Genomic DNA, 23,688 nt, shown 5'->3' with positions numbered 1-23,688 from the left:
ATAAATTTTAGTATGTTGTCTCATTGTTGTCATTCTCATTGGTGAAATTATTGATGGTCTCTATGATTTATTCTTTGACCCACTCATTCCTTAGAATTAGATTATTTAGTTTCCAATTAATTTTAATCTATCTTTCCACAGCCCTTTATTGAATGTAATTTTTGTTGCATTATGATCTGAAAAGGATGCATTTAATACTTCTGCTTTTCTGCATTTGGTTGTAAGGGCTTTATGCCCTAAAACATAGTCAGTTTTTGTGTAGGTACCAAGTACCATTGAAAAAACCAGTATATTCTTTTTTATTCCCACTCAATTTTCTCTAGAGGTCTATCATATCTAACTTTTCTAAAATTCCATTTACCTCTTTAACTTCCTTCTTATTTATTTTTTGGTTAGATTTATCTAGCTCTGAGAAGGGAAAGTTGAGGTCCTCCACTAGTATAGTGTTTACTGTCTATTTCCTCCTATAGCTCGTTTAACTTTTCCTTAGTCTGAGGGTTTTTTCCTGCTGTTTCCTCAATTTCCCAGCCAATTATTTGACTATTTAACTTTTTGTTAAGGTAATACTCTGCTTCCAATGTGGAGGGTATACTGTCCCAAGCTTCAGCGATTTTGTGCAGCTGTTTTCAGACACACTTCTAGGGACCTGTAAGTTTTCAGTTCTTCCAAGGTGGTAGGAGAGGTGTTTATTTATCTCCTGGCCTCTGCTCTGGTCTGTAAGTGACCACAAGTACTCTTTTCTGCCCTGGAACTGTGAGGAGGGTTTCCTTTCCACTGCTGCCACAAGCTCTGCCACACCATTGTTTCTTTTCACCCCAAGACCGCCACCCAGGACTGTGACCCAGAACCAAATATGGGCAAAACAACAGAATCCTGACTCGGTGCCAGCAGAGAAACCCTTGTAATCTCCTTCTGACCAGTTGTTTGATCCCCTTACCATCTGTGGCCTGAGAGCTCTGGAAGCAGCTGCTGCTACCACCCAGGGCTGTGCTGGGGCAGGAGCCAGACCATGCTCCTCTCTCACCCAGGTCCAACAGAGTTTTCCTACTGACCCTCTAAGGTGTCTTTTGTGATTGTGAGTTGAGAAGTCTGGAAACTGTCATAGCCGCCTGTGATTCAGCCACCTGAGGCTTGCTTTGAGTTCACTGGGGCCCAGTCTGTTCTGGTGTGGCTTGTGCTGGCCTTCGCTCCTCTCTCAGACTGGTGCAGCAGACTTTTCCTATTGACCTTCCAGGTTTTCTTGGGCTGGAAATTTGTTTCACTGTGTCTTTTTGTGGGTTCTGCTGCTCTAGAATTTGTTTAGACTAATTTTTTTACAAATATTTGGAGAGGATTGGGGGAGAGCTCAAGCAGGTCCCTGTCTTTACTCTGCCATCTTGGCTCCACACTAGCCCCACTTTTAAACCCCCTAACTCCAAGAAAGCTCCCACCAATCAGATTTTTTATAGCTTTTCGGGAAATGCAGTGCTAGGAAAGTCTTCCCATATGTGATGGTATCTGGGACTTGATCATCATTGAAAATGTAGTCATGTGGAACTTTTCCCCACAGTCATGCTGGACATATCATCTTAAGTCTTTGACTGTAAAGGTATAATTTTATTTTGAATCCTCAGACAAAGCTATAGAATGCTATAGAGACCCTTCTAAGAAGGAAGGTCATTACATACAAGCTAAGGAGCCTGGAAGTAGTAAGAAAGAATAACATCTGATGCCATACCAGAAACTACAGCTCTCTTTTTGAGCTGACTGGTCTTCTTTTATGGTAGAAAGTACAGGACTTGGCACCTGAAGATGTCAAGTTCCTTTCTATTTGTGGGGGTGCTTCTGTGCCTGTTTTTTTAAAGAATTTAAAGAAGTAATTTTAATAAATATATGTATTTTACTGAGCTAGAACATTTTTCAAAAATGTATTTATTTGCTCTAATCTTAATTGAATAATTTCCTCCTATCTTCCAAGTATTTATAACAGAAATCTTGACCATTTTATTTGATATAATTAATACTTGCTAAAAGATCCTGAGAGTTGCTGAATGGGAAGGGGAATCAGTTGTGCCTCCTTACCAAAAGCAGTGTTGGTAACAGATTAATAGTTAATTCTAGTAGAGAATTTTAAAATCTTGGAGCATTAGTAACTCCGTTCCTACCCTTAAATAGCTAAACTGGTTAAAAAATTTGATATGCCTGCATATTTTATTGTTTTTTAAGTAACTTGTTTCTGTTTAATATATTAGAGTTTCTCAGTTATCCTTCCTAAGTCATATTAGCACAACACCAATTTAAATAAGTCTTATGGCCCAAAGATTAGCTTATATATTTTTTAAAATGGTAGGTGTATGCTGTTTCAGTGACTCTCAAAAACTCATCCCTTCAAATAATACTGTTTGAACACCCCTGGCCCTCTATAATGTCTGCTTCATGAATAATACAGCAGTCTGGCATCACGTGAACTGCACAAGCATCTTCTAGTAACCGTTCCAATTATTCATGCTTTTATACACAGTTTCCAAAACCCATATTGGAGAGACTTGTAATCAAACCTTTCCTTGTTCTTTGTTTTTAAGTTTCATACTGGAGTTGGAAAATTGCCTTTTGTTAAGTCACTTATTTTGTAAATGTACACAGTTTTATATGTGCCTCTACTCCAGGGACATATTTCTTTTATTTGTTTATTTTTAAACATTTTGTGATATCTTTTGTTTGTACATTATGTAAGTAGCTCATTAGATGTAGCATTACTTGGAGTCAGGAAGATCTGAGTTCAAATCCTGTCCCAGATACTTACTAGCTGTGTGACACTGGGAAAGTCACTTAATCTTAGTTAACCTCATCTCACCTTAAGCTCACTCTCTGCCTCAGTTCCTTCATCTGTAAATTGGTATAATAATAGCATTTACCTCACAGTGTGAGGACCAAATGAGATAACATGTTAAGCTCTTCTCATACCTTAAAGTTCTTTATAAATGCTAGCTATTTTTGTTAGAGTTGGCAGTTAGGTGACATATTGGCTATAGCACTGGACCATCAGTACAGAAGACTTGAGCTCAATTTTTCATACACCTACTCCGCCTCAGTTTCTTCATCTGGCAAATGATCGTGATAGCACCTTCTATACAGGGTTGTTTTGAGCATCGAATGAGAGGATATATGTAAGGTGCTTTACAAAACTTAAAGCGCTGGTGTCATCTTCATTTTAAAATATATCTCATCATTATTCCTGCCCCAAAGAGCTTTTCTTTAAAAAAGATTAAAAAATAGAAAAGCGATAAAAAGCAGTTCAGTAAAACTAGTGAAAACATCAAATGTGTTTGACAGCCTGTGTAAAGTTCTGTACCTATGCCTTGCTTCTCCCTCCCTATCCCCATCTCTACAAAGAAAGAAGTATTGTGGAATCATATGTATGTAGAGTTGAAAGGAATCTCAGAAACCATCTAGTAAGACTCCTCATTTTATATCGGAGGAAACAGACATAGGGAGGAAGGAGGAGGAATGGCTTGCCCAAGGTCACAAAAATTGTCAGCGTCAGATTGGGGAGGGAGGAACATTTCCCCATCTCTTCTTAAGGAATAGTTAAGAAATAATTATAATTATACACCATTCAGATTTTTATTGCTGTTATTCTTCCTTTAACTTACATTATTTTAATTATTGTATATATTTTACTTTTTTTGGTTACCTCACTTTACACCAATTCCTGTCTTCCTGTGCTTCTCAACATTTTAAATATTCATCATTTCTTATTTTTGTTGTTCAATTGTTTCAGTCTTATCTGACTCTTCATGGGGTTTGGGGTTTTCTTAGCAAAGATACTGGAGTGGTTTTGTGATTTCTTTCTCTGGTTCATTTTACAAATGAGGAAACTGAGGCAAACAGGATTAAGTGATTTGCCGAAGGTCATATAGTCAGTAAGTGCCTGAGACTGGGTTTGAATTTAGGTCTTCCTGACTCCAAGTCTGGTACTCTATCCACTGTGCCATATAGATTCCCAATCATTTCTTACAGTATCCATATGCTACAATTTGTATAGTCATTCCCTAATTAATAGGCACCTACTTCGTTTCCAATTCTTTGTAACTTCAAAAAGTACTTCTGTAACTACTTTGGTATACATAGGTCTTGGCTTTCTAACTTTAACCTTTTTGAGGTGTATGCCTAGCAATAGGATATCTGGGTCAAAAGATGTGGATATTTTAATTGCTTTTTTGGGCATAATTCCAAATCATTTTCCAGAATGGTTAGCTCAACTCACAGTTCCAGGTGCAATGTATTAGTGTAAATGTCATCCTCTAATCTCTTCAACATGGACTATTCCAATTTTTGGTCAGCTTTCCAATTTCCTGCATGTGAGAACAATCCTCAGAGTTGATATGAGACCAGTTGGTTTAGTATCCAGAATGAGAGAAGTCTTAGTACTGCTATATGCTGCCATAGTTAGGTCAAATCCAGGCTACTATGTTAATTTCTTGGTACCATATTTTAGGAAAGACATAGACAAATTGGAACATGTTCAGAAGAGGATGACCAGAGTGGTAGAAGAATTTACTACATGAGGATTGACTGAAGAGACTGGAGATATTAATTCAAAGAAAGTAAGACTGGGTGGACCATGAAAAGCTATCTTCAGGAAGAGTTCTCATGTATAACAGCGATAAGACTTATTCCATTTAATCCCAGAGGTAGGTTCTAGGAACAATATGGGTATAAAAAGACAAAAACAAAGCAGTCCCTACAATCAAGGAACTTGTATTTCATAGAGGAAATAATGTGTATTCATATAAGTAGATACAAAATATATATGAAGGAATTTTTTAAGGACAAAAAAAGAAAAAGAAGGAAAAAGCACTTTAACTGATCAATACATTGAAAAAGTTTGAAAATATGTGCATTGTATAATAACCCTTGTGGACTTCTCACCTCTACAAAAGGCAGGGAGGTCTCCTCCTGTCTCTACTAGTGAGCCATGCATATTCTTTATAATTTTGCAACCTCTTCTCCCTGCCCCTGCCCCACCCCGTTTCCATTGTATATTATTTCTTGGCTTTACTAACTTCACATTGCATCAGTTCGTGTAAATCTTTCTGTGTTTCTTTGTATTTATTAAATTCATCTTTTCTTATAGCACAGTGATGTTTCATTGTATTTGTGGTACCATGTTAATGGCACTGATGTTAATCTATTTTGTTTCTATTTTTTTGCTATCACAAAAACTGCTGCTACAGATAAGTTGATGTATGTGGGTCAAAAGGTATGAACATGTTAGTCATTTTATTTTCATATTCCAAATTGCTTTCCGAACTGGTTGTCCTGATTCACAGCTCCACCAATAATTCAATGTGTGCCTGTCTTCTTACCATCCTGTAGTATCTTGGTGGGAAAAGAGAGCACCTGGAGGGCGTATTGTTAATGCAATGGGAAGATCTTGTTAATGTATTGTTAATACAATTTGAAGATCTTGCCCATCCATTAATAGGCCCATGTGACCTGTCTCAGTCACATGGAAGTCTGAGTCACATGAGCCTGTGGTGGGAGGAGTTTGCCGAATGGGTGGAGCAGAGCTGAGAGGAAGTGAGACAGAGCAGTCAGGGCTGGGAGAGAGACACACACAGAGCAGCAGTGAAGGTGAGTGAGAGAGGGAGTGATTTTACCCTTATTGTGGGAAGGCCCTAACAGAGGGAAGGCTTGGGGATGGCGGTGCCCCCTGCATTGATACTGCGTATAGATTTCTTTGTTGCTATGATGGATTTGGCTCTCTGGTATTGGGATTGGCTTTCTGGTGTTTGAATAAGGTTCTGCCTTCAATGAAGAGTCTGTTATATTTTGTGATTCAGGACCATGCCAGCATATTCATAACCGTCATAGGCATGAGTAATGCGTTGGTGCTATGGGCGGGGGGGAGGTGGGATAAACAAATAGAGACAGATTCTAAATGTGAACATAATTCAAGGCATGTGGTCAAATGTTTATAAGTTTATTCAAGAGGATGTCTATCAGTTGGCAAACATTGTCCTTTAATCACTTTTCCTTAAAGACTTGCTCTTTGAGAATGTCTGTTTCGCCTTTTAATATTTCTATTTGGCCATGTAAATATTTTTATTTCTTAGAATAATAATAGATTTTAAGAAGTAGCTTGGTGTACTAATGGATAAAGTCCTGACTTTGGAGACAGGAAGAGTTGGTTTCAAGTTCCATCTCTGATGCATATGTATCATATGTGTATATGTTCATCTGCCGCAGTGCTATATGTGGCAGTTTGGCTGCACATCTTGAGCAAGTCATTAGAGCCCCTCTCAGGACTCTTGACCACCCTGCATAAATTGGAGAGAAGACACTGACCTGCCCTAGTAAAGGGAGTTTCCTTATCTGGTTCCCATATACCAGTGACATCACAAGATCAGGTCATTACATCATGTCCTAACATATAATCTAGATACTTTAGGTGTTTTAAGGCTTGCGATACACTTTACACATATGATTTCATTTGATTCTTGCAACAACTCTGTGAGTTAGGTACAATAGATATCCCCATTTTACAGAGAATATAAACTGAGGCTGAGAGAGGATTAGTGATTTGCCCAACGCCAGACAGCAGAGTCACATAGTGTATCAGAGATGGGATTCAAAACAATGCTTATTTTAGGCTTAGCAGTCTTTCCATGGTACCACATTGTTTCTCCAAAAGAAGGGTACAGTGGAAAAGTGTGTTAATCTTTCAGTCATGACTAGGGAAATGCTGGGTATATGGTCTATGAGAACATAACTAACATACTACCATTCACTTGAGGGTAACAGATATGAAAAACTGGATACAAAGTAACTGGGAAGAAATAGTCACTAGAATGCTAAGCTTACAAACTCTGGCCTCAGACAATGACAGTAAACATCACTGTTATTGTAATTGATTAAAGAAAGACAGAGACGACTTATCTAAAGGCCTTCTCTCATCCTAGGATCCCTGGAAAGGTAGCCCGGCTGACCAAGTGCAAATGAATTCCTGTAGTAGGTGGTGGGCTTCCATTCAGGTTCAGGTATGAATACCCCAGGGTGGCTGAAGGCAAGAGGCCCTATTTACACAGTCTCTTTAGGAATGCTACCCTTTACTACATAAACGAAGGTCTGACACAAGATAACCAAACTTTGAGGCATGTTCCAACTGGTTTATTCCTCCTTAAACATGTAGTTATTGATTCATTATAACTTAATTATTAGTGTTACAGAAACAAAACCAGCAAGACAAAACATCCAAAGGAAATCTCTTTCTTTGGGGGCCACCTCATAGAAGATACCATAACATGAAGCTTTTAACATCTCCACCAGTTCTTGAGTTTATAAAGTAGGATTTCTTCATTGTATCAATAGTTAATGTAACTTTAAAAAAAATCCTCAAAATTAATTTTATGACATATGCATCCTAGTGAACTTCATCCTTTTATGACCACCACTCAGCTTTCTTTCTTCTTCTGTATCTCCTCAGGAAATTGTAAAATCCTCCAGGGTGGGAAATATTTTTTGTTCATTGTGGTATCCCCCGCACCTAGCATGATGCCTGGCTCACCTTATCAGGCACTTAATAACTGAATGTCAGATTGCACTGATGGATCTCTGACTTCTCTGGCTGTAGGGAAAACAAGGTGTCCCAAATAGTTGTCTCCATTGCCTTTGGCCACTGAGAAGGGACACAATAAAAAGCAGGCTGAGTATGGGTTGTTACAGGAATTGTGCTCCCAGGATGGAGACCGCAATATTCAAAAGTCCAGGTGGGCTTGTAAGTTCCTTTAGCTGTTGGAATAACAGCATGGATTATTTTCATTTCCTTTCTCCATGGTAAGATATAAACCTTTTAAGTATGTGATGAGTTCAGGTATGTTCATTTCTTCATCCGACAAATATTTATCAAGCAATTATTTCATCCAAAACTCTGTGCTCAGTGCTCAGGGTGAGATGTAAAAGTGAGTAAAATAGATTCTGCCGTCAAAATAGTTTGGCCACTGCCCTTTTCGATTATTATCCTACAATAACTCCTGCTTTTTCAGAGGGACTTGCAGTATAATACAGAATAAAATGCCCTAGATAGGTTGTCAGGGGACCAGTGTTCTAGCACTAGCTCTGCCATTCATTAGCTGTGCGACTTGGAGGGTCACACTCAACCTCTCTGGGCTTCAGTTTCTTCGTGTATTACATGAAAGAGTCGAAAGAAAATGCTCAGTGTTTCCCTTTCCATTCTCCACTTTTTTTTCATCCAGCTCTCACTTAATATTTCTCTTTTCCATTCTATCTGAAATAAATTAAAAATATATAATAATCATTTTCAATTAAAATTCAGAAGTCTTTTGAGCATAAAAATCATTCATTTACTCTGTCAACTATTTTTAAAATTTTTTATTTATTTTATTTTTAATTTATGGAATAAAACAAGCAATTCCATAATATAGTATAATAAAAAGATGATTGCACATGAAACTGCAAATCTATTATGTCTAACTTGCTATTCCTTTTAAATATATAATAAACTTATATAATTTTTTCCTTTTTTTGTATTCTCTTACTTGACCTCTGAGATGATCTTCATCTTCTGAAGACCCCAGAGAAGAAAATTCTTGCCACTCAAATTCTTGGCACTGTCAAAGGCTTCAACATTAAAAACAGATACCATTTTATCAGTGACAAAGACAATGAAGAAACATTAACATCTGCTTTGCTGCTGCGCCCTAAATACCACGGGCCTTTTCCATCTGACTTGCAGCTGCAACCTTCCATGTGTGATTGTCTCCCTCATTAGAATGTGAGCCCCTTGAGAGCAGAGAGTGTCATGCTTTTTCATTAATATCTTCAGTGCACAGTAACTTGCACACAATAAACAGTCCATCAATGCTTCATCCATCCATCTTTGAGATACCTGCGGCCTCTATGGGTCTGTGGCCTTTGGAAAGCCTCTGCAATAGTATCTGTGTTTAAAAAGTATAAATATTAAATTACTGGGTACAGGTTTCTTGACCTCAAAATGTGGGAGAACGTGAATGATGGTGTCTCTTGTAAGGGCATACTTTCTTGTTTACCCAAGGGTATGAATTGCTCTCTTTTTTGTATGGTCAAGTTTTCTGTAACCAGGACTATATCACATGTATGAAGTTGCAGATGTGTAGTCTTGAAACTTCTACTACAGCTGTAGTCTGTCAGGTGGAGTCAGTCACCAGATGTGTGTGGTTAATCTGTGGGCTTCAGAGGAATATATAGCATGCATTTCTGGAAATGGTCTTAGGTTGACTCAGTTTACCATGTAGTTGCTTCCTGAAAGGCCTCAATTGGCGGTGATAGTTATTAAGTCCTATTATTACAGACTTGGACCATGTGGGAAAAGCTTAACCATGATGATTGGAAGGCTTATGGGCAAAAGGACAATATCTATGATTTTATGAGCATAATACAAGACCAATGAAGAAAATCTCCTTACCAGTGCAGATCAGCACCTTCTCTTCAATTTTTAATCTTAGAGAATTGTCTGGGGGCACTGAGAGGTTAATTTACTTGCCATGGGTCACATAGCGAGTATATGTCAGAAGTGGGAATTGAACCCAGGTGTTCCTTGCTACAAGTCCAAGCTAAATCTACTGCACCCCACTGCCTCCCTACTAATTGGTTTAATAAGATGGAAAACTTTCAGGTGCTCAGTTATTCAATTCATTTAAACTTGAATGGAGAAATCAAATTACCTGTGGGTAGGTATGACAAGAGCAGACAGCTCTGACATTCTCAGTGTTTCATGAAAGCAAAGATGTCCTTGTAGAATTGCTAGTGTTCCTTCTCTCCCCTCCCACCTTCACACAGTTTTCTAACTCTGAAATCCATGTTTAGTACACACACTTCAGCAGTGAAGACAATATTTTAATTTTGGATTTACCGGCTATGTAATGTGCAAACAAGTAATAAAAGTCTGTGTAGTAAAGGATTAAATAGAAAAAAAGAGAATCTCTTGAAATATTATTGTGCCGACCAATTTTCCAAACTTGTGGGGTATCTTAGCCCATAATGAGCATGGATATATGGATGTGGTGTTTACGACTCATTTACGCTCACTCAGATAATTTTTGATTCATGTTACACAGAAAATAGAGCTGTCCCTGTTGTCCAACATTATTTTGATAAATCCTGATGTTGTGAATTCCCTTTTGAATGCTTCAGAAGATAAGGAGAAAGAAAAGAACAAAGTTAGCTTCCTTTGAAAATGGTCTTATTACAGCTTTCCAGATATTTCAGACATTCTTTCTTGAAGGCTATGGTACTCGGGGGCTAAATCAGAAAATAAAATAGTTAATAGTGTAAATGGATAATGCAATTTTTCATTTTCAGACACTTTCAAACCATTTACTGAAAAATGGTTATTATGAAGAAGCACCACCCTTTCTTAATTTATTTGGAATACAATTTAAGGGGAGCAGGTAAATGGAAATGAGAGAGAGAGAGAAAACAATTAGAGAAATGAAAGAGAAACATTCTGCATTTTCATTGAGGCTTTGAACAAATGTGTACGGATGATAAATTACTCAAAGTTCAAAGCATGATTGCTTGTTAAATCTCCCTGTGTACATTGTTTTACTTTGACATTCATTGGCTCTGTGATTTCTTCGGTGTAGACGTTCCCTCCACCAATTCAGATCACAGCCACTACTCGCATTTTGATTCCTAGGACATAGTTGTCATCCATTTTTCAACAAATTCTCCATAAAGAATAAGAATGAATGACATACAACATTTGAAGTTTGCACTGTGCTCTACACATACCATCTTATTTAAGCCTTACAACAAACTTGTGGCTTAGGTATTACAAACAGGATTATCACCCTCCCCTGTTTTGCAGATAACGTTAGAGAGGGTGAGTGACTTTCCTCATACACATACGAGTAAGTGGCAGTGGCAGGATGCGAATCTAGGTCTTCTTGACTCCAAGTCTATGTATCTGCCAGACTGCATAAATCGGTATTTTTAAAATAACGGTATCTAGCACAATTCTATATACACATGAAGTACTTAAATATGTATTTACCAAATGAGATATAGGGGTTGAAGGTAAGGGCAGGTTTTCTATGGGTCATCATACATGGTTGTAATCAATCATTCAACAGGCATTTATTAAGTGCCTTATTATATACCAGGTACTAGGCACAAATTCAAATAATGAAACTATCCCTACAGTCAAGGAGTGCATATTGGTAATCTGAATTATTATTGCTGTTTGGTAGGTAATAGGTGACTATAGCACTATGCTATATTGGATATGTGGGAAAATATTGTATTATATTGTTTAGAAAACCTTATTATTACGTTGTTTGAATCTAGCTTTATCTGGTTAGAAATTGCCTAACCCAAAAGCTTAGAGTAGAGGTCATGCTGACCACAGAGACTCTTTGGGCAAAGTGGATGACTGCAGGCAATGTGTAAATCCCACCAGGCTCTTATTTTGGATCTAATCAAAGCTCGTGTTTTGGGTTCCCCAAATTTGAATGTTTTTACTTAGTTGCTGATACACGTCTCATATTGTCCTTCTCTGGAAACTGCCTGATGCCTATGAGTGGCCAATAAGGGAAATGTCCTTCTGCCCTTGTCTGAACTCTATATAATATAACTTCACAAAGATGAGGGAGGGAGCCACGCCTTCCTTTCCCCTATCCCTCCAAGTCCAAATGATCTAATACAATTCTTTCTAAAACTATCTCAGGTTATGGGGTTTGTTCTTACAGACATTAGGATCATTAATATGTTTGTGTTACGTACATGCACATCCACATGACATATATGTGTGCGTATGGAGATATATGTGTGTTTCCTCAATATACTGTAAGGAAGTTATATCCTCAAAATAATGCAACTAATTATAGAAATTCTTAATTATTGAACGGTTGATTTGGGTATTATGGCTCTTTTCTTTTTCATCTTACATCTTTTTTTAAGGTGTTATTTTATTCAGTATTTTTTTTGGGTCTCCTTTAGCAAGCTGTTGACTCATTTTTCATGATTTTCTTGCATCACTCTCATTACTCTTCCCAATTTTTCCTCTACTTCTCTTGATTTTCAAAGCCCTTTTTGAGCTCTTCCACGGCCTGCCACTAATTCATATTTTTCTTGGCAGCTTTGGATGTAGGAGCTTTGATTTTCTTGTCTTCTTCTGAGTGTATGTTTTGATCTTTTTGTCACCAAAGTAAGATTCTATAGTCTGACTTTCCCCTCCCACTGTTTGCTAATTTTCCCAGCCAGTCCCTTGACTTTTTAACTCTTTGTTAAAGTAGGGTTCTGCTTCCAGGGTGGAGGGTGCACTGTCTCAAGCTTCAGGGATTTTGTGCAACTGTTTTCAGAGATACTTCTAGGGACCTGTAAGTTTTCACTTCTTCCAAGGTGGTATGATCTAAGGAGAGGCGTTTACTTGTCCCCTGGCCTCTGCTCTAGTCTGTGAGTGACCACAAGCACTCTTTTCTGCCTTGGAACTGTGAAGAGGATTCCTTCTCCAATGCTGCCACAAGCTTTGCCATGCCAGCATTCCTCCTCACCCCAGGGTTGCCACCCAGGACTGTGACACAGATATAAGCATTGGCAAAGCAAGAGAATCCTACCTCAGTGCCAGCAAAGAGATCCCTGCAATCCTCCTGTGATCAGCTGCTCAATCCCCCCACTGTCTGTGGGCCGAGAGTTCCGGAAACATCCCTTGCCACCACTGCCTCTGCCAACCTGGGGTTTGGGGCCGACCATGCTCCTCTCTCACCCAGGTCCAACAGATCTTTCCTACTGACCTTCTAAGTAATTTTTGGTGTTTGTGGGTTGAGAAGTCTGGAAACCACCACAGCTGCCAGTGATTCAGTCTCCTGCCACCTGTTCCAGGTTTGCTGGGGCCCAGTCTGTGCTGGTGCATTTTGTGCTGGCCTGTGCTCCTCACTGTGCCTGGTGCAATAGACCTTTTTTTGTTGACATTCCAGGTTTTCTTGGGCTGGAAATTTGTTTCACTGTGTCTTTTGTGGGTTCTGCTGCTCTAGAATTTGTTTAGAGTAATTTTTACAGGTATTTTGAGGGCTTTGAGGGAGAGCTCAAGTGAGTTCCTGTTTTTGCTCTGCCATCTTGGTTCTGCCCCTCACATCTTTATTTTTTTTTAAAAAAAGTTTTACTGGTATGTTTTGTTTTCAGTATTCCAAACGTTTACAGATACCACTCTTTCATGAGAGAGCTATTGTAATGAAGTAAAATACTTTAATAAAACTAATAATGCAATGAGAGTAAGTGCCACATTTCACAACTGTAGCATCCTCCCACTGCTGTAAAAAATATGAATAGAAATTTATGTCTCCTTCCATTTCCCACTACATTAAAAAAAAGAAAGAAAAGAAGAGAAAAAGAAAAGAAAAAAACAATTTTTTTAACAAGCGTGCATAGTCAAGCAAAACAAATTCCCTCGGCAGCTGCGTACTAAAGTATTTATTTTATTCTCCTCCCTAGATCCATCATCAGAGGCACCTTCATGGTGCAGTAGATAGTGTGCCAGTTCAAATCTGGTTTCAGACACTTTCTAGCTGTGTGACACTGGGCAAGTCACTTAACCCTGTTGGCCTCAGTTTCCTCATCTGTAAAATGAGCTGGAGAATAAAATGGCAAACAGCCCTTGTATCTTTGCCAAGAAAACCTCAAATGGCATCATGAAGAGTCAGAAATAACTTAAATGAACAAACAACAAAATCCATCACTTTCTGCAATAGATAGCATATTTTTTTTAAAATCATGGTCATTGTATCAACCATAGTTTTTGTAGCTTTTAAAGTTATTTGTTTTTATAGTATTATTGACATTACATATATTGTTCACCTGGTTCTGCTCATTTCATTCTTCATCAATTTATAAAAGTTCCCAAATTATTCATTTTTATAATATTGATGTTATATCATAAATTAGTCCTGTGATTCTTCTCACTTCACTCTGCATCAGTTCATACAAGTCTTTTCATGTCTTTTTTAAATGATCTATTTCCTCAGTTCTTAAAGCATTATAATGCTCCCTCACATTCATATACCACAATATATTCAGCTGTTCCTCAATTGATGGATATCTCCTTAGTTTCCAATTTGTTGCTATCACAAAAAAGAGCTGTTATAAATATTTTTGTACACAAAGGACCTTTTCTTCTTTATTGCTAGAACCATCCTAGCATTAGGATAGCTGGATTAAAGGGTATGCACTGTTTAGTGACTTTTGGTGTATAATTCCAAATTACCTTCCAGAATGGTGATACCCATTCCCATAGCTCCTCCAACATTTATCATTTTTCTTTTTTGTCCTATTTGCCACCCTGATGGTTATGGAGCGGAATCTCAGAATTACTTTAATTTGTATTTCCCTAGTTAGTAGTGATTTGAGGCATTTAGAAAAATGGCTCGAGATAGCTTGAGTTTCTTCCCTAGAGAACTGTCTGTTCATATATTTAAACTATACTTATAGATTTGAATCAGTTCCTTATATGATTCCCTCTTATATTTCTTCCTATGTCCCTTTCGGACGTCTTAGTTTAATTCAACAAACATTTTTGAAGTATTTGTTATGGTAGGTATAGCCAATAAAAGATTGGATAAAGTATAGTTCCTGCCTTCATGGAAGCCAGAGTCTATTAGGAAGATATCATATATAACATAAGCAATCCTATTGGAGCATGTTCTTTGGTCTCTTGGGTACTGGGGCAGGATTTCACTTTTTTTTCCTAAAAGATAGACACAACCAAAAACTTTTAATTGGTGTCTGTATGGCCTTCCTCTTTGACTTGGGGGTGTGGAGGTGGGTGGGATGTTAGATCTGTGTTGAAGAAGGTGTGCTTGAGACTCCAATAGTGCTCCATAAAATTTCTCTCAAAGGTAGAGAGGTATTTTTCCCCTTTCACACCCTCCTCAAATCCATTGCAGCAAGTGTATGTGTTGTCCATGTGAGCTGAAGACTGGACTTCAAGTGTCTGTCTCTTGTTCTTTTTGGTTACCTGGGCATAGGTGACTGAACATTCAGTCTGAGATTGGTGTTTCCTAGTCTTAGTGGCAATCTAGTGACTTTCAGAGGTTGAGAGTTCCTGGTTTTGAGTGCTGTTTGCTCAGCAGAAGTTGCCCTCTGAAACAACTTTTCAGAGGAAAAGATCACCACCATCAGGAAGATGAATCTAAGCTATTCCCTAGCTTGCCAGGAGAAATGGACATTGGATAAATTACTCAGAACAGCTATCTGACAACTGAGATGGAGGTGAAATGCCTGTTGTACCATTCCACAAAATGCTTCATGTTTTATGCAAGTGAATTGGATTTAAGTGAGACAGGGATATGCAAAGTCACCAGCCTCATTTTCTCCTCTGGAGCCATCTGCATCCAGTGACAAGATATAGATTAGGACAACCTAGCGTTAATCACTGAATAAGCATTGCTTCAGACTGAGACTTGTTAAAGACCTTACCTTAAAAAGGCCAACTCCTCCCACCACATCCAGGGCTGTCTCCAGTTGTCTTGATCTGTATCTTGCTACTGGACCCAGATGGCTCTGGAGGAGAAAGTGAGGCTGGTGACTTTGAACAGCCCTCCCTCACTTAAATCCAATTCACTTGGATGTCATGACATCACCTCCCTGATGTCATTGGTCCTCTTCCAGAACAAAGGACAAATAGCAACAACAGCCTCATGTTTTAATATTTTAAATAGCTGCCTCCTATGGACTGCTCATATGTTTGAGCTATACATATGCACATATACACACACTTATGTATCATAAATATAAATTTATATGTTTCCTGGATAATTGCTAGTATAGCAATGTAGAATATATTGTAAGGGAGGTATAAGTTATTGAAATTGTTGCATTCTCTCCCAGGAGAGTGATGGGTGAGTGTATTATGTTATAAATATTTATCACTGTGGTTAAATGAGTCCTTCTGTTTTTAAGGATTTCCTTTGTGGTCAAAGAATTAAGGAGTAATCCTATACCTGTTCAGTATTGTATATTGAATACCTTTCTAGAAGGAACTCTGTTAATGACTCTTGGGAACAAATTCTCTAGAAATTATCTTAACCTAAACTTTAAGAAATTTTGTCGGGGCAGCTAGGTGGCGCAGGTAGAGCACCGGCCCTGGAGTCAGGAGGACCTGAGTTCAAATGCAGCTTCAGACACTTGACACACTTACTTGCTGTGTGACCTTGGGCAAGTCACTTAACCCCAATTGCCCTGCCTTCCTGCCTACCCCCCAAAAAAACAACCAAAAAAAAAAGAAATTTTGTCTGGGACTCCAAGAGGAGGGTGGGATATAATAAGCCAGAAACTGTGAAAAGAACCTGTCTCCTCTTCCTTAGGGGTCAGATTACCCCAGGCCTAAACCCAGTCTACAGGAATACAGAGCTAGGGTTACATATTAGGAACCCCATGCACTGTAAGCTTTACAGATACATGTACAAGTAATTATAATGCAAAATACGATGTGGTAAGTGCATATGATATTCCATTACTTGCATAATCATTGGAAAGCTATGAATAAAAATAAGATGGGCATTTGTTTCAGGAAGTAGCTTGGAATCATTAAAAGCATTGTATGATTTCCCAAAGACAGTCTAGCCACCCTCCTCATGATTTTTTTTCTGGGTCCAGAACTACTCAATGTGCTGGTGGCCTTCTTCTATTAATATCTTGGGGGTGTCAGCGTACCAGACAGCTAGGTGACATAGTGGAGAGATAGTGGGCCTGGAGTCAGAAAGACTCATCTTCCTGAGTTCAAATCTGGCCTCATACACTACTTGTGTGATCCTGGGTAAGTCATTAACCTTGTTTGACTCAGTTTCCTCATTTGTAAAATGAGCTGGAGAAGGAAATGGTGAAACACTCCAGTATGTCTGCCAAGAAAACCCCAAATGGGGTCATGAGGAGTCAGAAATGACTGAAAAACACCAGTGTACCATTCAGAATATCCATCTTTTGTTTCCTGTTCTTACCAAATGACTGCTCAATTTGCTTTTCTGGTCATATGTGTCCTCTGTAATTTTTTTTTGAACATTTTGCTTTCCCCAATTACATGTAAAAACAATTTTTTTCATTTTAAAAAAAATTTGAGTTCCAAATTCTTTTTCCGCCTCCCTCCTCTTTCTCCTCCCTGTTGACAGTAAGCAGTTTGATATAGGTTATACATGTGTAATCATGCAAAACATATTTCCATATTAGTCATGTTATAAAAGAAAACTGTATAATTTTTAAAGCTACTTCTGTGCACCAATTATAATTGGAAATGTTGCAACTTACTCATGCCCACCATACATATTTCCACAGTAATTTTAACTGTTGTGAAATCTTATTGTTCTACAGTTCTCATAGTATCACCAGAAGAATATTGTTAATTGAGATATGGGATTTTGTTTCACTGAATAGTTTCAGATAATTAAAAGCATCGAACAATTTCTTTGTACTACTTAATCCACTTTGTTTTAGTTAATCAGTTCACTTTGGGGTTTTGTTTTAGACCAGAACTGCCCAGACAACAGGGTGAGTGAATTGGATACCAGTCTCCCCCCCAATTTTTTCTAAGGAATCTCCCAGACTATCCCATCCAGGACATTCATATACACATTCAGGACACCACTATATGTTATTTTCTTTTTGTATTTACTTTTCTTTCTTTCCACTGTACCGTGTTGAAGATGGAAGGCTGGTTTTGGAATCAGCAAGATTGGGTTAATTAATGTACATTGCTGACATATCATCCATCCATGACTGTGGGAAGCAACTTAACATCTCAATGTTCTAAGCAACTTTTGAAGACTCTAAATTAAAAGGGATTTGGTTGATACAATCATTGGTTTAGAAAAAAAAGGGGTGTATATTTGTGTTATAAACAGAATGGTTAGTAAAATGGGTCTCTTCCTCTTTACCTGTCTCAAGGACCATTAGAGCAGTAGACTAATTTTAACCATTAGAACAATAGTCAGTACCCCTCTTATATATACACCTATTTAGTTATAAATTATACATATATGTGTATATATCTATATATCTTTTGTTGTTGCTATTCAGTCATTTTTCAGTTGTATCTAACTCTTTGTGACCCCATTTGGGATTTTCTTGGCAAAGGTATTGGAGTGGTTTGCTGTTTCCTTTTCCAGCTCACTTTACAGATGAGGAAATAGAGGGAAACAGGGTTAAGCGTCTTGCCCAGGGTCACACAGCTAGTGTCTGAGGCCAGATTTGAACTCAGGAAGATGAGTTTTCCTGACTCCAGACTCAGCGCTCTATTGCCTGTGTCACCTAGCTACCTTGTGCTATTATGCTATTATATTATGTTCATTATAAAAAAATATAAAATAGACATTTTTAAAGGATATGATTAGGATGAAATATATAATATTTTTATTTTATTAACTGTAAAAAATCTTTCACAATTTTAGTGTTATTGAATTTGCTTAATTTTTTAATATAGTGCTTGGCACATAGTAGTGTAATATCAATTAAGTTGGGTGTCTTTGATTGAGTCTTACTAGGTGCTAAACCCCAGGCCCAAACCCTTATCTACTAGGTGCTAAGCCTGTGTGGGCGTGAAGCCCTCAGGGTCCTAAGGGGAGTTGCTAAGACCAGAGCCAATCGTAGGAGCCTAAGTTCTGGTCACTCAGATGACATTTGATGACATCTGAAACTGTATAAAGAGAGAGAACAGAGTTATTTGCTTGGGATTCTCACTCTTTGTGGTGTGCTGATGTGGAGACTCTGGGCAGCTGTAGTTAAGAGCCCTCCAGCTTGTAAACCTGGATGTTTGGACTTTGTTAAACTCTGGTAACTATGCATTGAGATTTGAATCCGCAAGGTCTGTCTGTTGATGTTTGTAATTCATTTGTATTTGCTCTGAAGTTTAGGGTGCTGGCTTTTCTCCCTGAGCTGAGTGAGTGATATTTGTATGTTGGATTAAAGTAAGATTGTTAACCCCTTAACGTTGCTTTCCTTAGTAAAGCAGATCAAAAGAACCTGGGCTTGCAGCGTTCTTGTTGTTGGGCTCATGTTGGTTTTTCACCCCCACAGCAGCTGCTAGCCGAATTGTTGCAACAACTAGGTATTTAATAAATGATTGCTGATTGATTGAATTTTTAATAAATCCCTACGTATGTTCAAGGATGCATGGTTTTATAAATAATTTTTTTAGCAAAACAAAATTTAGTTACTATGATCAATATAGTCAACCAATTAATGAATTTTAAAAAGATACTTTTATACTGAAAGATACACAATAAAACACACAAGTAATAGTCATAACAGTCAGTGAATGTAACAGCTTTTCAGTAGGAGTCATGCTTCTCTATGTGTTAGTTTACTCAATATTTATGGAAAATGTGCTTGGAAAAATAAGTTATCTGTGAACAATTTTAATATAAATCCATTCTTCATTCTTTACATGGCTGTGCTTAATAGATGATATCATACCTTAATTTCCTATTCATGTTCTGATATTTTAGTTATGTTTTTCCATGAGTGTGAAGAATAGCAAGAAGGCTAGTAGCAAGATGATACTGTAGAGTGTATGAAGAATAATGTTTAATAAGTTAGAAAAGGTAGGCTGGGGCCAGGTAGTGATAGGATTTAATAAATAAAGAATAAATAAAAGGATTTATATTTTATCTAAGAGATGATAGGGAGGCACTGGTATTTATTTTGTAGGAGAGGACCATGGACAGATCTACATGTTAAGGAAAATCACTTTGACACAAGTCTGGAGGATGGCGTGAGGTTTAAAGCCAAGGAGACCAAACAAGGGTGATTGCAGTAGTCTAGGTGAGAGGTTATAAGGGTCTGAACTATGATAGTGGCAATGTGAGTGGAGAAAAGGCAATGGTTGTGAGAGATGTGGAGAAAGAAAAGACATGATTTGACCATTGCTTTGTTATGTAGGGTGGATGAACCAAAGAGGACATTGTGGTTAACAACTTAGGTGATGGAAGGATACCCTTTACAAAAATGGAAAGTTTCAAATAGGGATGACTTTTGGGGAAAAGATAATGTAATGTAATCTTTAGTACAGATTATCAGCCATGTAGGCCTGCTCATCTTGTGGGATTCCCTCTATCCTACTCAAAACAAATAACAGAGCTCTTAAATACAGAGTATGTCCTCCTTAGTAGCTGCTTACTGCAACCATGGGTTGATTTGGGAGCAGTAGGGTGGTTAGGGTTGGGGGAAGGGGTTGGCTAGTTGGTGGGTTGTTGTACTTCGTTCTTGAAGAGCACCAAAATGATATCACTATATTGGGGTCAAGGTACAGTGTGTCTAACTGTGGTGATCAGACCAATATGATTTCAGAAGGCTCTGCCACAAGTCAGCACAAATAGTCCATGTGAACATTTGGAGTGGAGATATGTCTATGTGCATCTTGTGTTTCTTTTGAGCTATTGCAATTCTGCTTTGCTCATAGAACACAGCACCGTCCTTGATGGGGGGCACTATGCTGGGTGGTCCTGTGCCAGTGCCTCCCATTTTTCATAATCAATTCCAAAGCTTTTCAGGGAGACCTTGAGAGTGTCCTCGTATTGATTCTTTGGACATAGGGTAGAGATGGGATAAGTACTGATTAAATGATAACTGCTAGGAAGTGTTAATAATCTATGCGTGTGTGTGTGGTGTGTGTGTGTGTGTGTGTGTGTGTGTGTGTGTGTGTGTGTGTGTAGAGCTTTGGGAACTTACATGGAAGCAGGAAGGGGACAGAGTAAGAGTGTGTTAGAGTGAAGGTGAAAAGGAAAGGCATGGTTGTTTTGGAGACAAGCCCCGCAGCTGGCCATCCTGGAGAGGGTGTGATATGAGCCCTCTTCCTACTCTCCTGATTAGTTGAACCCATCCTACTGGAGTTATGCCTCATGGGGCCACTTTAGACACCAGTATGCTAGAGTAATATTTTCTTTCTCCCTCCTATTTCTCTAAGGGTACATTGTTTCCTCTCCCAGCAGAGCAGGGAACTGATGGTTTTCCAGCCAAAAGAAAACTCCATCCCTTGTCTTCCATGATGCCCTAATAATAACCCAGGCATCAATTTGTGAAGCTAGATTTAGATTGCATGTTGATCAAGCGATCAAGCTCCTTTTTTTTTCTTTGCTTCAATGTGTCAGTCTGGGAGATAACAAACAGTTGAAAAGTCCTTGGAATTTTCTGACTGACTTGTCCAGCGCCTCTCTTGAAAATAGTAATTTTGTGGCCCAAGGAGATGTGTTAGATAAATGTGTACAGTCCCAAATGTGAAGGGGGAAAAAGTGTGATTACATGGTATTTCTGATCAGTCCCTCCTTTGTAAAGTGTCTTGGAGGCACCATTGTGTGTGTTTATGTCAGTGCTCTTGACAGACCAGCAGGGCTTTTATTTACTAATCCTTTCAGAGTCTCCAGATACAAATAAAAGATAGCCCTCTCACTCCACCCCAGTCCACCCCCATTTTGTTCTATTCTCCAAGCAATTGTTTATACAGTTAAGGCCTGGAACTCTGTCATCTGAGATAATGAGTTGATAAGGAGCTGGAGAACAGTCTCACACAATCTAAGACCTCAGAGTTGGGAAGGAGCTAAGAGGTCACTGAGCCAGGTCCCTTGCTATAGATGGCCTTTTAAGGTGCTTTTCATGGGGTATTTTCAAGTCAGGGTTCAATTTTTCTTTAAAAAAAAATCACTATTGATTCCTCAATAAAAATCAGTCAGGAATTTCTGTAGTTGTCAATTTATCCATTTATAAATCCATCATTCTGTGATGTGCCATGAGTTCTGAGTTCCTGAATGTTTGATGGGGTTAGAGGTGGGAGTGGGTCACATGTAGCGTTACAGTACTAAGCTAGCAGTTTGCTATGTACTTCCTGAGAACTGTGGCTAAGAATATGGCGACATTAGTCATTGCACAGGAGACTGGTCCAGATGTATTGAGACTTTACTCAGTATCAGTAAGGGCAGCTAGGTGACACAACAGATAAAGTACCAGGCCTGAAGTCAGGAAGACTCATCTTCTTGAGTTCAAATATGGACCAGGTACTTGCTAGATGTGTGACCCTGGGCAAGTCACTTGGCCCTACTTACCTCAGTTTCTCATCTGTAAAAAAATGAGCTGGAGAAGGAAATGACAAACCACTCCAGTATCTTTGCCAAGAAAACTCCAAATGTGGTCATGAAGAGTTGGGCACAACTGAAGTGACTGTGCAACAACAGTATAGTATCAGTATAGCTAAGAAGAAAATTCTTAATTTACCAGAAATAATCTGGATTAGGTTTTGTTCTCCTTAACGTCAAGGTTTTACCAAACTAATCCTCCCCCAAACAAAGGATTTGTACTTTATATTGGGTTTAAACATGAGCTATAGGAAATCTCAGAAGAGGACTCAGGAAGGTTTAGGATCATAGTGTTGAAAAGAAAATTCTTTGTTTGGGCTTTCACCCTGATTAATGAATAAAAACTCAGGACAAAGAGAATTAAAAAGAGTTTATTATACGTACATCAAGGTAACAACAAATTGACAGGCTGATCGATAGAGATAAGTGATGCCTAAGAATGGAGTTAGCTTTTATTGATAACTTTCATGTTGTGACAAAGACAATTTGGTAGGTCCAGGTCAGCAAAAGAGGTTGGTGGGGCCTTCCATCTCACTTCCTCTCCAAGGAGGGAGTGACAATTCCCTGATACAAACAAGTAGGGGGTGACTTGACTCCTTGACAACTATCAGGGGACTAGGTAATGCCTCCTCCCAACATTGATCGACAAGAAGGTCTGGGAACAATGTTTCACTGTGTCAGCATAACTTTCAACAATGGGATCTATGGATTTAGAGCTAGAAAGGAACTTGGAGATAATTTATTTCATCTCCTTGATTTTATAAATGAAGAAACTGAGTCTGGGAGAAGTTAGAGGACTTGCCTAGGGTTGTATGACAAGTCACAAGCCAGAATTTGAACCCAGGTTTAGAATAATCTACTAGGTTACAGGGGGAACTCAACTCCATGATCTTTATAGTCATATAAAGGAATATGGAAAAAATGATCGGCTTTAGGCTTCTTTCAGGTACTTTTAATTCTTCAATAATCTAGTCCATGAATCACCCAGGCCCCTTTGTTTCTTTTTCTCCCTTTTGCTGCCTGACTTTGGGCTACTTAACTGTTCTTTAGCACTTTAAATCAAAGACGAAACTCAAACCAACCAGTATTCTGTTTGCTTTGAATACTTAGAAATCTGCACAGATTTCAGTTATTCCTACTATTTATGTCCCCCCATTATTAAGGAAAGATATAGAGGTGTTACCAAATAAAAAGTACAATCAGCATTCTTTACTAAGCCCTCAGGAAAAATAATTGGTATTTCGGGGATGATCTATCTCTATGATATGCTAAAAGCAGCATCTATTTTTGTGGCATTCCTAAATAATCAAAAACTTGAGTTAGAAAAGCTGTTTCTAGGAATAGGGGACTTAGTTAAAAGGTTAATTCCTTTAACTGAAAAGACTGCCTCTCAGACATATCTCAGAGTAGAAAATTTATTACAAACAGCACAACCTCCTAGGATATGCAGAGTAAATACTCTCATTAGAAGGCTCTGTGAAGGAGACTCACTGTTTAACGAAGGTGAAAGGGACAGCAAGGTAAAGAGACAGTTCACTAAAAGTGCAATGTACCTGACTTATTCACTGTTCCTCTTATATTTTGTGCCTACAAAAAAAAA

Source organism: Trichosurus vulpecula, chromosome 4, assembly GCF_011100635.1.
Source record: "Trichosurus vulpecula isolate mTriVul1 chromosome 4, mTriVul1.pri, whole genome shotgun sequence".
In the NCBI taxonomy this organism is placed as follows: domain Eukaryota; kingdom Metazoa; phylum Chordata; class Mammalia; order Diprotodontia; family Phalangeridae; genus Trichosurus; species Trichosurus vulpecula.
This window is presented reverse-complemented; position numbering follows the sequence as displayed.